General features: G+C 45.7%; 1 long non-coding RNA gene across 1 annotated transcript in view; it reads right to left on the reverse strand.

Moving 5' to 3' along the window:
- Positions 1–2,417: 2,417 nt before the first annotated feature.
- The window catches only part of LOC144823860 (uncharacterized), a 160,629-nt gene continuing 147,733 nt past the window's right edge, over positions 2,418–15,313 (reverse strand). Inside the window, exon 6 of the long non-coding RNA XR_013608847.1 lies at positions 2,418–2,567. This is a non-coding gene — a long non-coding RNA (uncharacterized LOC144823860). The remainder of the gene's footprint in view (positions 2,568–15,313) is intronic.

A 15,313-nucleotide genomic window follows, 5' to 3' on the forward strand; every position in this document is an offset into this window, starting at 1 on the left:
ATGCTAGTTTTGCATCAGAATCAGACATCTTCACTCTGGTCTACAGATATGAATCAACTCCACGTGTCACTCTTCTTCACGCTTTTGGTACATAAGTCACGCTTCAAAATATTTTTTTTCATTTTTCCAAACGGATTTTTTTACATTGAACATAGTAATTAACATAGTGGACTATGTCGTTTGGTTGCTCGCAGTAAAATGACAGAACAGTCCTTCATTATATAGAGAGGGGTGTATAATTTTTACTAAAATAAAAGGTACAGTTTGCACTGTCAAAAACAAGTTCTGTTCCCAGAAGGGAGGCATTGTTGGAGTTGTTCGTTCAAGTGTGCGGCTAACTATGGACACTGTTTGAAACTAGAATGTTCACGTTTTGTTTGCCTTTCACAAATGGCATGTTAATAAAGCAATAGAAAATTGCGAGGGTCAGAAAAATATGCAATTCTGTCACTTTGGATGCAGGGTTTACAGCATAATTATGAACTTGCCACATTGGCCACATAATCTGCCTCATAATTAGCACTTTTATCAAAAGTAGTGAGTGCAGAGTAGTGAGTAGAGTAGTGAGTGCAGAGTAGTGAGTAGTGAGTGCAGAGTAGTGAGTAGTGAGTGCAAAGTAGTGAGTAGAGTAGTGAGTAGTGAGTAGAGTAGTGAGTAGTGAGTGCAGAGTAGTGAGTAGTGAGTAGAGTAGTGAGTAGAGTAGTGAGGTGAGTAGAGTAGTGAGTAAAGTAGTGAATGCAGAGTAGTGAGTAGAGAAGTGAGTAGTGAGTAGAAAGTAGAGTAGTGAGTAGTGAGTAGAGTAGTGAGTGGAGAGTAGTGAGTGGAGAGTAGTGAGCAGAGTAGTGAGTAGTGAGTAGAGTAGTGAGTAGAGTAGTGAGTAGAAGGTAGAGTAGTGAGTAGTGAGTATAGTAGTGAGTGGAGAGTAGTGAGTAGAGTAGTGAGTGCAGAGTAGTGAGTAGTGAGTGCAGAGTAGTGAGTAGAAAGTAGAGTAGTGAGTAGTGAGTAGAGTAGTGAGTAGAGTAGTGAGTAGAGTAGTGAGTAGTGAGTGCAGAGTAGTGAGTAGAGTAGTGAGTAGAGTAGTGAGTAGAGTAGTGAGTAGAGTAGTGAGTGCAGAGTAGTGAGTAGAGTAGTGAGTGCAGAGTAGTGAGTGCAGAGTAGTGAGTGCAGAGTAGTGAGTGCAGAGTAGTGAGTGCAGAGTAGTGAGTAGAGTAGTGAGTAGAGTAGTGAGTAGAGTAGTGAGTAGTGAGTGCAGAGTAGTGAGTAGAGTAGAGTAGTGAGTAGGACATCACAGGCAGCAGCTGTGCAAGCTTCTTACACTCACAAGGAGACCACAGGCAGCTGAGGTGCAATCTTCTCCCACTCACAAGAACGACATCACAGGCAGCAGCAGTGCAAGCTTCTTACACTCACAAGGAGACCACAGGCAGCAGAGGTGCAAGCTTCTCACACTCACAAGAAGGACATCACAGGCAGTAACGGTGCAATATTCTCACACTCACAAGGAGATCACTGGCAGTACACACCACATGAACACACTCCATAACACATAGCAACAATACATTGGCATTTACAATGCCATTAGCTCAAACTCAAATAAATCCGAGCCCGATTGCATTTCTAATGCTTGTTTTTTTTTGGGATAGAATCTTTCTTTCCGCGCTTTTGTTGCTTCAAATGCTAAGATACGTCTCTACTGTGTATGTTTTGGGGGAACAATATAATTTTGAAGTTGATAATGAATTGTTATCTTGATGATGATGAATAAAAAAAATGAAAAAAAAATGTTATGTGTGACACACTTTCTCAAAGGTCATACAACATTATGCTACAAATGTCTGACACTAACTGCACTGTTTATGTCTATGACTACATTTGCCATAATGTACCATGTGTGATTTTTTGACCATCTACATAGACCATCCAGATATGTCCGGGTAAGGGTGTGTTGCATGCCTGTAGACACCAGGTTTAAGGGCAGAAATGTTGGCATAGTAGAAGTTTTGTGCTTACCTGGTGATGGTGGAGGAGCAGACGTGCCCAGGTTTTCAAATCTTGCTACTGCTTCATGCTCAAGGGTCGTCTCAACCATTGCTTCCGTTATTGAGGGTGGGTGGGGGGTATATTTGAGGGACCACCTCCAGTTGCCTGAGAGTCCTGCAGGCATGTTGCCACCCTCTCTTTGGCACGAGACCGCAGGTCATACCAGCGCTTCTTGATTTCCTCTATGGAATGTAAGGCCACTCCCAGGGTATTGATCCTCTGTTGGATGTTCTTCCATATTTTTCTATTTTGTGACTCTGCCAGTCATGGAGGCACACCAAAAAGCTGGTCGTGGTTATTACGGCATTCTTTAGTTAACATTTTCAGTTCCCTTTCAGACAACTTTAATTTTCTCCTTCTCTGCCCTGCTACCTTCTCTTACTGTTAGTTGGCCATTCCTAAGGGTGGTTTGGATGCTGTTTGGCCTCCTCTGCTCTCTTTGTATGTGCTGCAGGACTACCCTCCTCACTCTGCCTGCTCTCCTGGCTTATCCTGGGCCAGCACTTCCTGTCTTTGGGGTCCTTCACCTGACACAGGAAGCAGAAAGAGAATTTTCAAACATTGCGGTCGCTAATTGCTACCACAATCGTAAATTGCCACTGCTGTGCTATTTGGAAGTGGATACAAACTTCTATTAGCAATTTCACATTTTGTGATGCGACTCGTTACTGAGTCACTATTTCAAGCATGAATGGGACCATACATCAGATTTTGCAATTCTCTAATTGCAAGCTGCAAAATACCACAATTTGCAAATTGCTAAATCTGGTGGTTGTACATGTGGCCCTACATTACTGGCTATACAGACAAAGACAAACGAGTAACCCCTGAAGAAATGGCTAACATAAAGGCATGCAAATACCCTGGTGTCAAATATGTAATAAATTCACCTGCATAGTACGACTAATAGATGGAGGTACTGCCCCACTCTCCGAGCCACGTTGATATTCAGACTGCAAATACATTGCAAATTGAATAATTGACACACCTCAATGACCTGGCCTCCACCTGCACTTGAGATCGGGATTCCGTTAGGCACAAAACAGCTTCAGAGAAACTGACACGAACACGTCACATGGGTCCGAAAAGCGAAAACTGTTGAGTTTGCCGATTAGTTCATTTGCATTGACATCAGATTTAAGAGAAATAATCAACAATCAACATGAATAATTTATTGTTTTATAACAGACGCGACACATAGAATGATGTCCACTACTGCTTTGTTCTATGTATGTTTGCAATAATAGGTCTGTACATTTTGCTGCTATGCTATAACAAACAAATGTTATACGTAATATTTTACAAAGATTGCTCTATCTTTCAAAATGTCTCTTAGTGATTGAATTTCGTTGTTAATTGATAGCTCATTGCTATGAGAATAAACTGAAAAGAACATAAATACTTTAAACAGAAATGTTTTAAAATGTCAAAAAGTTTACTTAGGAACAAAAGGCCTCATTTATGAGAAGTGACGCATCGCTGCGTGAAAGCAGCGATGCATCACATCTCAGTGCGCCTTCCTTGCAACATGATTGATGCGTCATATTTACTGTATGACGCATCATGTTGCCAGGAGTTACAGATATGTCAGTATTTCTGACGTATCTGTATGGCGCAAAAGTGACACATTGCTGGAGTGTGTCACAAAAGTGACGCAACTCCAGCTATGTGTCCTTTCACATGGGGCTTGCATCAGTCTTACGCCTGCTGTGAGGCAGGCGTAAGATATTGACGCATTTGCACACCAGAAGTGGCACAGTGAAATCTGGTAGATTTCATTGCATCACTTCTACGAGGCTTACTTACGTGGGAACGCCCACCTTGCATACATTATACCTGACGCAGGTATAATGTAGTGCAGGGGTTTACAAAGTGACGCATCTGCTTAGATGCGTCACTTTGTAAATAGGGTGCAAAAGGGGGCATGTTTCACGTTGCCGATGCGTCACAAAAAGTGACGCAACGGAAGCGCAAAACTTTCGCAAGGCCTCATAAATAAGGCCCAAAATTCCTAACTAGAGTGGTGTAACATAGCAAACGACTCCTCTTTTGCGAGTTCATGGTTGTTGATTTGGACTGGACTTAAACTTTATACAGTTAGTTTATACTTTATTTCACGCTGAAATCTATTTACTACCCAAAAGGTCCAGTTTGTAGATTAAGATTCTTATTTTACGTTCGAGTTATTGATATTATGTTCCAAAATAGGATATAGCCAATAAAAGTTATTAAGCAAATCAATGGTATGTAGTTATAGACCAACACATTTTGACTGGCTTTTATACTGGGAAGAATGGTGGTGGTACATCTAAAACCACACAATGTTTCTGTTTTCCCAATTCTCTACTAACATAAGCTCGATGGACAAGCTCTTATGAAAATGCTTATGACTTTTACTTATTGACTGCCGTGCTCTCTTTGGGATTTCCACCATGTACCTATTACAATCGTAGCAGTGGAATAATTGTTGTAGCACATCCAGTGAACATTCAATACAAGAGGACTCCTTTGGGTTTACTGGCTACTCCCTCTCGCCATGAGTCCAATGGTACTCTAGGATGACTTACAACGTCTTATGTGATATTGAATAACAGGCACATGATCGCTAGTTTCACTCTTACCTTTATGCCCTACCATACACTGCACATTATTACCAGCTTCCAATGGGTAATTGGTAGCATTCTTTTCCCACTCACTCTTGGACTTATGAAAATTGTTTCTCCGGTGATTACCACTTTTCACTCTAGCTTTTTACCACTTTCTACTCTAAAAAGCCTATCCTTTCTGACAAAGTAATTCCAGTTTGAGGCTTTCCCTGTGATCCAGTTGATGGAAGAGAGCCTGCCTGCTAATCAAACAAATAGTCACTTTTGATGAAAACACTAAACTGAGCAACTCAGGGTTTGGGATGGATGAATGCAGATTTCTGACATTGTTTCAGTTTTGGGTTGAACGTACACAGATGTCTGATATTGATGCTGAAAGCACATGAACTTCCATCACTGATCTTTTGTCAGTTTGAGACCCTCCACCATTTTCGTAAACATTTTATTGAATTTAGCAATAAAGAGACATCCTGGATTCAAATATGTAAATATTAAATATACAGTTACATCATGATAGAAATTGTGCTCCTAATACAGAAATTGTGCTAAAGGTTTTATCATGCTAAACAACTTTAACCAGTTTAAGGTCTGCAGAGGTCTGTTTCTGGTCTACTTGGTATTGCTAAAAGCATATATAATGCAATTTCCACACTGTTAAGTGTGAGTATGACAAAGCTCTTCAGTGCTCCATCAGTTCCAGGTCCTTGAGGTAAGTCAGACATGGGCATCCCTGTGATTAGTCTTGGCCATAGTCTCACCTAGACTGTCATTCACTGTCTGTTGCTCCTGTCAATTTGTATTAGTAACTATGTGATAAGGATTAAGGTTACGTATGGAATCTATTATTTTGATGAACAGAACTATTGCAGCATAATTCGCTCAGCTTGTCATTTTTCGGGGGTAAAGGGAGAGAGAAATCCATAATTTTTCTGTTTCCAAGCAGTGAGGAATGCATCCCAGACAGTGATAAGAGCGTTTCATGTGGAGGTTTCTGTGAGTTCAGTTCACTTGCACAGCATGGCGATCTATTTCTGTGAAAACAGTAGCTCCAAGTCAATAAACTTGCACTCCAGTTTCCTTCTTCAGCGCCAAGAAACCTCTGGTGAACGTGCGCTTTATTAATTATTTTAAGCACAAGAGCTCTAATCATCAATTCTACCAATGAAATTTAGGGTTTGCAAACATTAGCACTGTTGGCCGTGTTGTGAAATAGGTTGTGATCATTGACCAACCATAAGCTACATATAGACACATCAAGAATGTGTGGAAGAAACTTGACTTCACTCTTTGGCCAAGCTCCCAATACCCAAGACACCTTTTAGGAAGCACCGTTGTGTTTGATATGTTCAGTGTAGGATGCTTAATTAATTTAAATCTGATGTTCCTGGAGCTCTAGCCTGGAATTCCCCATCCCGCAGTACCCTCACCCTCGGTCACCTGCCCAGACACTTCTTAACGGAATTTGTTTAATTTTTGTCATTACCTGTCTCATCTGGTATAATGCTGAACTGATTACTTGCGAGCCCCCTTAGACGGGTCCCTTCAGATTTCATTAAATATTGGCATGACATCCATACTGGAGAGGGCATTGTAATGTTGGCCATCATAATGAAACAAAATGTGCTATTTCTTCTCTTTGGGCTGTTGTGAGCACAGCTTCTTATTGAGTGATATATGCAGATTTTCTGAACTGTAAATTTATCCATCACAGTCTGGTACATGAGCACTGTGATGCTTGAAACCAGGGAATCTGACTAAAGTAAGAGGTTTACTTCTCAAGGGATATTTCATTGTTAAATGTACTTTGTGTCCTTCCACTATTCCCTTTTTAGGCATCGTTTCTTTTTTTATTGACTAAGCACTCTACAAGAGTGCATGTGTTTTTCAGCTGTCTACCTCAGGTATTTTGTGTTTCTCTTTCTTGCCCGTGTGTTTCTCCCCTTGACCACTGTGAGAAGTTGGCCTGGTGTATGGTGTTCATTATTCTAGTGAGCACCTTGTACCAGTCCTAACAACCCTTATGGTGATTGGTTGTAAGTCAACCTTATAGACAAGCTATCCTAGTGGTAGCATGGACATAAGCAGTCTTAGGCTTAACTCAAGAGGGCATGTGAAGCCAGCTGTTTTACCATATGTAATCCTTTTAATACCAAATGAAAGGACACCACACAAGTTATATATTATAAAATATATGTATTTATTACTAGAATAATCCCCTGCACTCTTTATAAGGACAGAAGCACAAGCGTTAAACAAAGAACTTCATATAACATACAAAAGTTGCACAAATATGGGTAGGCCCTGGTGGCCCCCAAAACCATATACTAAAATAGTGGTATAAGGAACATGTCACGAACAATGGTAAGGCCTAGGGCCTTGAGAATCGCTGGGGCTACACTGGACTAACAGAAATTAGGACGGGGGCGGCCCACAGGATGCGGGTGCACACGCGTGCACCAATAGAAGTCAATGGTGCGTAAAAGTTACAAAGTTGCAGATTTGGAAGTCTTCCGACTGGACTAGAGCTTAACCACTTAAAACTAGGCCACTAGAGGTGTAAACCACTACAGGAGCACCGGAGTACTCGCGTTACCTCACCCACAGGAAGCGGGTGCATAGGTGTCAAAGTGCGTCGGGTTTCGTCGTGAAGTTCTATGGAGCCTGGAGGAAAAGATGCTGCAGGCGACCAGGAGAGAAGAGTCCGATTGGATCCAAGGGTGGATCGAAGATGTAGAGTACCTGAAAGCAGAGGGGACAGAGCCTGGGCCACTAGCCAGTGACCAGGAAGGAACCAGGAAGGAACCAGGTGATGTCGGGCGCAATCAGGTAGTTGTCGTGAAGCTTGTCTCCGCTGCCACGTGGATCCGGGGGCATCACAGATGACCAGGAGTCGGACACGGACTGTCCCACGAAGGCTCTCGCTGTCGGCGGTGTCGGCTTCCGGATCGGAGTCAACAGGCCTTGGCAAATGCTACCCATGCAGGAATCGAAGATGGCTTCTGGATCAGACCAGCAAGGTCTGATGGGCTTCTCCTTTTCAGGGGAGCAAGGGCCATTCTGGAGCAACCAGACCAGCATTGTAAATTCGAAGGTTCTTTGTCACAGAGGCCACTAGCCAACGGGCAAGTGACCAGACAGACGCGCCGAGCAGGAAAATGCAAAAGGGCCCCACGCAGCACTCGGTAAGTGCAGAGAGGTGATCTTCGATGCAAAAGCTGCTCGAGGCTGAGGCTTCTCAATCCCCAATGCACAGCTTCGAGGGTGCCTCGGGAGCTGCACGGGAAGCACTTCGCAGGCTTTCCAAGATGGCCGGTCCCACGTCTCACGTTGCCTCCATGGGTCTCAGCTTTGCTGTGGCTGTGGATCGGGCTGTTGGATGTCTGGGAATCCAGGTCTTGTTGCTCTCTGTCGCTCGTGCTGCGGCGGGAGCTGCAACAAAGCAAACCGTTGAGCGCTTGATGGTGCCTGCTTGCACAGGGTGGTCACTCCTTGACCACAAGGGAGATTCTTCAGTCTTCTACGTCGAGTAGGATGTCGAAGGGTCCAGAGTTTCGTATCAAAGTTTCAGTCAGGATTATCTAAAGTCTATGGACACAGCTCCTACCTTTATTCCAAATCAAGGGGCTGGATTACCTGCTAGGTCCCTCCTATGGGTGGGGCCCAGGAAGGGGGTGGTTAGACCCCTTTCCCTTTGTCCAGTTTCGCGCCAGAGCTGGGTCTGGAGTGCCCCAGCACCGGTTTGAACTGGACTATGCATGGGACACCTTGTGTGCCCCAGGCAGTGTCTAGTTTCATTCAGCCCTCCCTGCCCCAATCCACTATCTCCTGTCTGGGGTGGGGCTAGCACCTCCCTGTGACAGGAAACCTTTTGTCCAAGCCTCCCCTGCCGGAGTTTCGGTCAGCAGCAGGAGGCCAGACTCGTGTCTGTGGCAGCAGCATCCATTTTGTGATGCTGAGGCTCTGGTTAGTTTTAAACGTGTTTAAGTAAAGTAACATGTCTTCTCCCTCTAGAAGGGTGGAATGCTACCCCCAGTCGCCAGAACTGGCGAGGGGGTAGTATTCCAAAGTGTATGACACCTTACACGACATGTTTTGATAAAGCCAAACCAAAGTTAGCAATAACCCCAAGGATTATAATGCACTTAAGAGTATATGGTATGGCAATATCATAGAACAGCTATAAGGACATGGTTCCGAAAGCTGCAGACAGGCTCAGCTCATGATAGAGCACCATCTCACATAAAAACAAGCATTCTGCTCCAGGATTGTTAAGGCCTGCCATAGGAGTGACTTATAGGTGCATATGTGTCTATATGTAAAGGTAGATATAGGAATACTATACCTAAGCAAGGGGTGATTACACGACCTTGCCCCAGCTGAGTGATCAGCCAGTTGTGTCAGTTTGGATGGCCAGCCAGGGGTGGCAAAAGATATGCTGCAGCCCCTGGTAGGCCTTGGGTGCACCTATGCCCTGAGTACCTATAGTACACTGTACAGGGGCTGATAAGGTGACTCAATATCCAATTAGTTATGTACCTAGGGTACATGGAGTCCATTTTACAGAGAGAGCAGATAGCCTGGGGCCCTGATTAGCAGGGTCCCAGGCCAACTAAGTCGAAAACCAGCTAAACACAAGGCAAAAAATCTGGGGTAACCATAGTCAGATATCCATCCTCCTACATAACCCCCCCCCCCCCCCAAACGAAAGGAGATAAGGCTATCCTTGACCAGGTAAGCCTATATTGCCTGAGTGGCCATATAAGAAGGAACCTGCACTGGCATGGTTACCCCCTATCTCATGCTCCACTAAGCAATCCCTCACCCTAGGGGTATCAGAGGGTCTCCGCCATAGGGAATTACTACCTGTAGTGTGTTTCGGCAAAGTAAAAGGCTGGTGTTGAGAGGGAGTACTGAAGTGAGGCTCCACTAATGTAGGGCTCAACTTCCTCCAATCACTATCCACCATAGGTGCCTTTCTTTCCATCACTGAGTTGCACTGTGCTCTCAGGGTCAACCTCTGGCTGCCTACAGCTGGAGGCTGGGTCCCTTTGGTTGGCTTACTGGAGGGACAGGTCAGGTTTGGGGCCTTTGGGTCCCATGTTTGGCTGTGCCCAACAGTGTCCATCTGGGGGAGGTTCCTAACTAGGTGTAAGGGAGATCTCTCAGGAGTTTTTGAAGTTTTCACCTTGCTAGAGCTGCTAGCTTTGGTGCCCCTAATCTGCTGATGGGGGTGTTCTATTGGACAGGGGGCCCTTTGGGGTCCACTGGCCTCCTTGACCTCTGCAGCCCTGGGCTGACTGAGGCAGGTTACCTGCTCCAGACTGGGTCCCACCTTGGAAGGGTCCACTGACATCAGGGGCTCTGCCAGGCTAGGCCTGACTACCTCTGGGGCAGTTTCTTCACAAGGGGTAAGATCAGTTCCCTGAGGAGGCTGATCCTTTCCTAAAGTCTGGTGGGAGGGAGATTTCTCTTCCTCCTCAATGCTCTCTGTTTGTGTGGAGTGATCCATAGTTTCAGGCTTCACAACACATGATTCTGTTTGAGTTTGGGCTGTGGCCATCACAGCCCCACCAACCTTTTCAGGAAGGGACTCAGTCTGAGTATGGGCTGTTACCATCACAGCCCTGCCAACCGGTTCAGGGAAGGAATCTGCTTGAGATTGGGCTGAGACTGGTACAGCCCTCCTAACCTGTTCAGGGAGGACATCTTGGATTGGGGCTGTGGCCATCACAGCCCCACTAACCTTTCCATGGAGACCTACAATTTTGGAATGGGTTACTTGCTCTACCTCAGCCCAGGCTGAGATCTCTAAATCATTTCCCGGTAGACAATCTACACGCAAGTTTGTAGACACTGCCACTCTCTTTGGGCCAGTGACACCTCCCCAGCTGAGATTTACTACTGCAATGGGATGATTTGTCTGCACTCCATCAATATTAGTCACCTGGTATGTGGATCCAGGGAAAAGTTGCCTTGAGGGGACTAGACAGTCACCATAGTGATGCTAGCACCTGTGTCTCTATAGGCCTCAACTTTCTGACCATTGATGAGGAGTTCCTGTCTGTACTTGCTCAAAGTGTTTGGACAAGCAGTGAAGTTGGCAAACTCCATGCCATTTTCACAGACAAGAGTAGCTGTAGTAGGGGACCTGGTTTGGCCAGAGTCCACATGAGTTCCAAAAGTAAACCCAGCCAAATTCTTGGGGGTACTCCCACCACCTGGGGGATTACTACTAATAGTAACAGGAGGTGTTGGAGGCTTACTTGGAGGAATATTTTCCTTATTGTTATTCTTTGGGCAACTGCTATCAGTCTTCCAGTGGCCAGGCTGTTTACAGGCATGGCAATAAGGTTTATTGACAGAGGAGGTGTTTTGGGACCCAACCCCACCATTGGAGTTTTGGGGCCCTGTGGGAGACTTGTATTTTGATTTATCCCCACCCTTCTCTTGAGTCTTGGAAGTATCTTTCTTTTGGTCACCACCCTGATTCTTAGGCCTAATCCTGGTTCTGACCCATTTGTCTGCCCTATTACCCAATTCTTGTGGAGAGGTCAGATCTGAGTCCACCAGGTGCTGGTGTAAAAGCTGGTTTTGACAATTACTAAGGATCTGCTCCCTCATAATCAAATTATACAATCCTATATAGTCATGTACTTTGCTGTCCAGTAACCAACCTTCCAGAGCCTTAGTAGCGCAATCTACAAAATCAGTCCAGTCCTGAGTCTGAGCTTTTTGGGTATCTCTGAACAACAACCTGTATTGCTCAGTGGTTAAGCCAAACCCATCAATAAGAGCACTCTTCAGGACAGTGTAGTTTTTAGCATCCTCATGTCTAACAGTGAGGAGTTTGTCTCTTCCTTTTTCTGACAAGGAGAGCCACAAGATTGCTGCCCACTGATCCTGGGGAACCTGCTGTACCATGCAGGCTGTCGGGATTGCAAGCGGCGCAAATACAGTCGCGCGCCACTAACCTGAAGAAGCTGGCCAGCAGGAACGATGAGATGCACAGTCCTCTCAACTTGTTTAAACAACACACCCAGCGGTGACGTGGAAATCACCGTCTGAGTGAGTATTCAAGAAGCCGGGAGAAATAAGGGTGTAGGAGAGTTAGGTTGTAGAATGCTGTCGTCTGGGTCTGGGCGATCCGCAAGAACTCGGTGGAGGGACGTACAGAGATAACACTCTCTCTGTTTCAAACAAAAACAATCTGTCCCTCAATCCGAGATGAGTTGATAGGCAAAGAGAAAGTTCCTTTCACTTCCTCTATTGCCGTCTTCCTCTGTAAGGCTCTACTACTCCTAAATGCAGAAAAGTATGTATGCTTCTTAGACCCTTGTTCTCAATAACTCTTGGGAACAATCGTATTGTAATGGGGCACTCCAAACAAGCAATCCGAATAAGACTCTATCTTATCGCACTCGGGAACTTCTGAAAAGTAAAATGTTATCTGAACACGGAATACGCGGGTAGCTTGGCAGAAAAGTAAATACAGGAAAAGAAGAACGATCCCGTTCTTCTTTCAGGGTACTTGCGACTTGTCGGAAGAATTACTTCACTCCTCTGACCACGCAGGCTCTTCTTCGGCGTCGGCTTGAGTCGGCTCGAGTCTCTGACCACGCAGGCTCTTCTTCGGCGTCGGCTTGAGTCGGCTTGAGTCTCTGACCACGCAGGCTCTTCTTCGGCGTCGGCTTGAGTCGGCTTGAGTTACTGACCCGCTGGAGAGGAGGAGCTATATAGGCTCAGCCTTCTTTCCTGCTCCCCAGAGTCGCTTAGCCTTCTGGGACATGTAGTCCGTGTAGAGAGATCGAGCTATTTTGTCCTTTCTTCTTCTTCCCACCGTAGCGGCGAGAGCGATCGTGACAGAACCCCCTCTCGAGGACAGCCGTCCCGGCGGTTGGCCCGGTTTGCCAGGAAAACGCTCGTGAAATCCAGCAACCAGATCCGGGCAATGCAGATGGTCTACCGGTTCCCATGTTCTGTCTTCGGGCCCATACCCTTTCCAATCGACCAGATACTGGATTCTGCCACGCACCATACGAGAGTCCAGAACCTGTTGCACCTCATATTCCTCCCTGCCTTCCACCTCCAGAGATGGGGGACGCTCAGGCAAGCGCATACTCAATGGACAAGGCCGGAGAAGGGACACGTGGAACACCGGATGGATAGACCAAGAAACCGGCAGGGACAGTTTCATGGCCACAGGATTCACCACCTCACAGATACCATAAGGTCCAATAAACTTAGGCTTTAGTTTATTTACCCCTTTCAGATGAATGTTACGTGTGGAAAGCCACACCTTATCCCCCACCTTATACGCTGGTTCCTCGGACCTCCTCCGGTCCGCAAACTGTTTTTGAGCTGCTTGTGCCGTTTCTAAACAGTTTCGAGCATCGATGAGGATCGCTCTCAAATGAGCATGATGTTCATGTATGGAGGGAACCATGGATTCCGCAGGCCAATCGAACGGAAGCATGTTCGAATGGAAACCGTAAAGGCAGAAAAAGGGAGAACACCCCAAGGTGGTATGAACAGCATTATTATATGCGAACTCCGCCAACCACAAAAGTGTAGTCCAATCCGTGGCATTCTGCATGGTAAAACAGCGGAGGTATTGTTCCAGCGTCTGGTTGAGACGTTCGGTTTTGCCATCCGTCTGGGGATGATAGCTGGACGATAATCTTGCATCAATTTGCAAGATTGCACAGAGAGCCTTCCAGAAATGCGACGTGAATTGCGTGCCGCGGTCAGTTATCAGCACACTGGGCAATCCATGCGCCCGTACAACGTGTTGGAGGAATACTTTAGCCAACTCAACGGAAGAAGGTAGACCCGGTAAAGAAATGAAGTGACCCATTTTTGTGAGATGGTCTACTATCACCAGGATAACGGTTTGATTGACACAAGGAGGCATCTCTACAATAAAGTCCATGGATAAAGTATGCCAAGGCTTTGGAGGAATGGGCAAAGGACGGAGAAAGCCTGATGGTTTAGTATGAACTGATTTGCTCTGAGCACAAATTGCGCAAGTCTTTACGTATTCTTTTACGTCAGCTCGCACCTCCTTCCACCAGAAGGAACGTTCTACATTGGCTGTGGTCTTGTAGATGCCCATGTGTCCACCTAATACAGAATCATGCGCCCATTCCATAACCTGTTTTTGCAACTTTGACTGGGGTATATACAACGCATGGAAATGGTATGCCAGGTCGTTTTCCAGACACCGATGTTCCGGTTCCTCCTATATCCAAGAGGCAATATCATGATCTGCGAGGGCCACTTTCACATCTTCCAGAAAGTCCTCGGATGTAACCAGGGCAAGCGATTTAGAGGAACAATCTGCTTCTTGAAGGATATGTGGGGGTTCCTCAGGTCCCACAGTTTCTTCTTCTTCTCCTAGCCGGGATAAGGCGTCTGCTTTCCCATTACGTGACCCAGGCCTGTATTTGATTATGAAATCATAGTCAGAAAAAAACAAAGACCATCTAAGCTGCCTCGGTGTCAAAGCTTTAGCCGTTTTGAGGAATAACAGGTTCCGATGATCCGTAATGATCTCCACCGTGTGTAAGGCACCTAGGAGATAATGTCGCCACTCCTCACAAGCCCTTTTTATCGCAAGGAGTTCTTTATCTGTGATGGTGTAGTTGATTTCACAGGGTGTGAGTTTCCTTGAATAGTAGGCCACTGGGTGCAACTGCCCAGTGTTAGGGTGTCTTTGGGATAAGATTCCCCCGAGGGCGTATTGGGAGGCGTCAGTCTCGAGAATATATGGCAGGAGAGGATTCGGATGTCTGAGAATCGGTGCCTGCGTGAACCTGTCTTTGAGAAGTTGAAAGGCTTGTTCTGCTGCGGTTCCCCATACAAACGGAACATTTTTTCGTAGGAGGGATGTGATGGGGTGGATAGTTTTTGAGAAATCTTGAATAAAGCGCCGATAATAGTTGGCAAAGCCAAGAAAACTTTGCACAGCCTTCACATTCTGCGGTGTTTTCCAGTTAAGGATTACATCAATCTTGCTCATGTCCATCCGGAACCCTTGGGCGTCTATAATGTACCCCAAGAAGGCTACTTCCTGTACATGGAAAAGACATTTCTCCAATGTAGCATACAACAGGTTTTGTTGGAGCTTCCGCAAGACTGTCTTGACATGAACGACATGCTCGGATATCGTTGTTGAATAAATCAAAATGTCGTCAATGTAGACCACACAGAACGATTCCAGACATCCTCTCAGCACCTCGTCCATGAAGAATTGGAAGGCGGCGGGGGCGTTGCAGAGACCAAAGGGCATTACCCGGTATTCGAATAAACCGAATTTGGTTCTGAAAGCTGTCTTCCACTCGTCCCCTTTTTGCACTCGCACAAGGTGGTAGGCCCCCCCGAAGATCGAGTTTTGTGAAATACCGTGCTCCCTTTAATTGGTCCATTAAGACCGGAATCAGAGGAAGAGGATAACGGTTCTTTATCGTTACTTTGTTAATAGCACGGTAATCGATGCAAGGTCTTAACTCATCACAGTCCTTTTTGGCAATAAAAAACATCGGCGATGATGCAGGGGAGGTGGAGTGTCTGATAAACCCGGTTGCTAGGTTCTCTTCAATGTATGTTTTTAAGTATTGGGTTTCTTTTTCCGTCAAGGCGTATACTCTGCTACAGGGGATATCCGCCCC

This window comes from Lissotriton helveticus, chromosome 3_1 (genome assembly GCF_964261635.1).
Source record: "Lissotriton helveticus chromosome 3_1, aLisHel1.1, whole genome shotgun sequence".
NCBI classification, from domain to species: domain Eukaryota; kingdom Metazoa; phylum Chordata; class Amphibia; order Caudata; family Salamandridae; genus Lissotriton; species Lissotriton helveticus.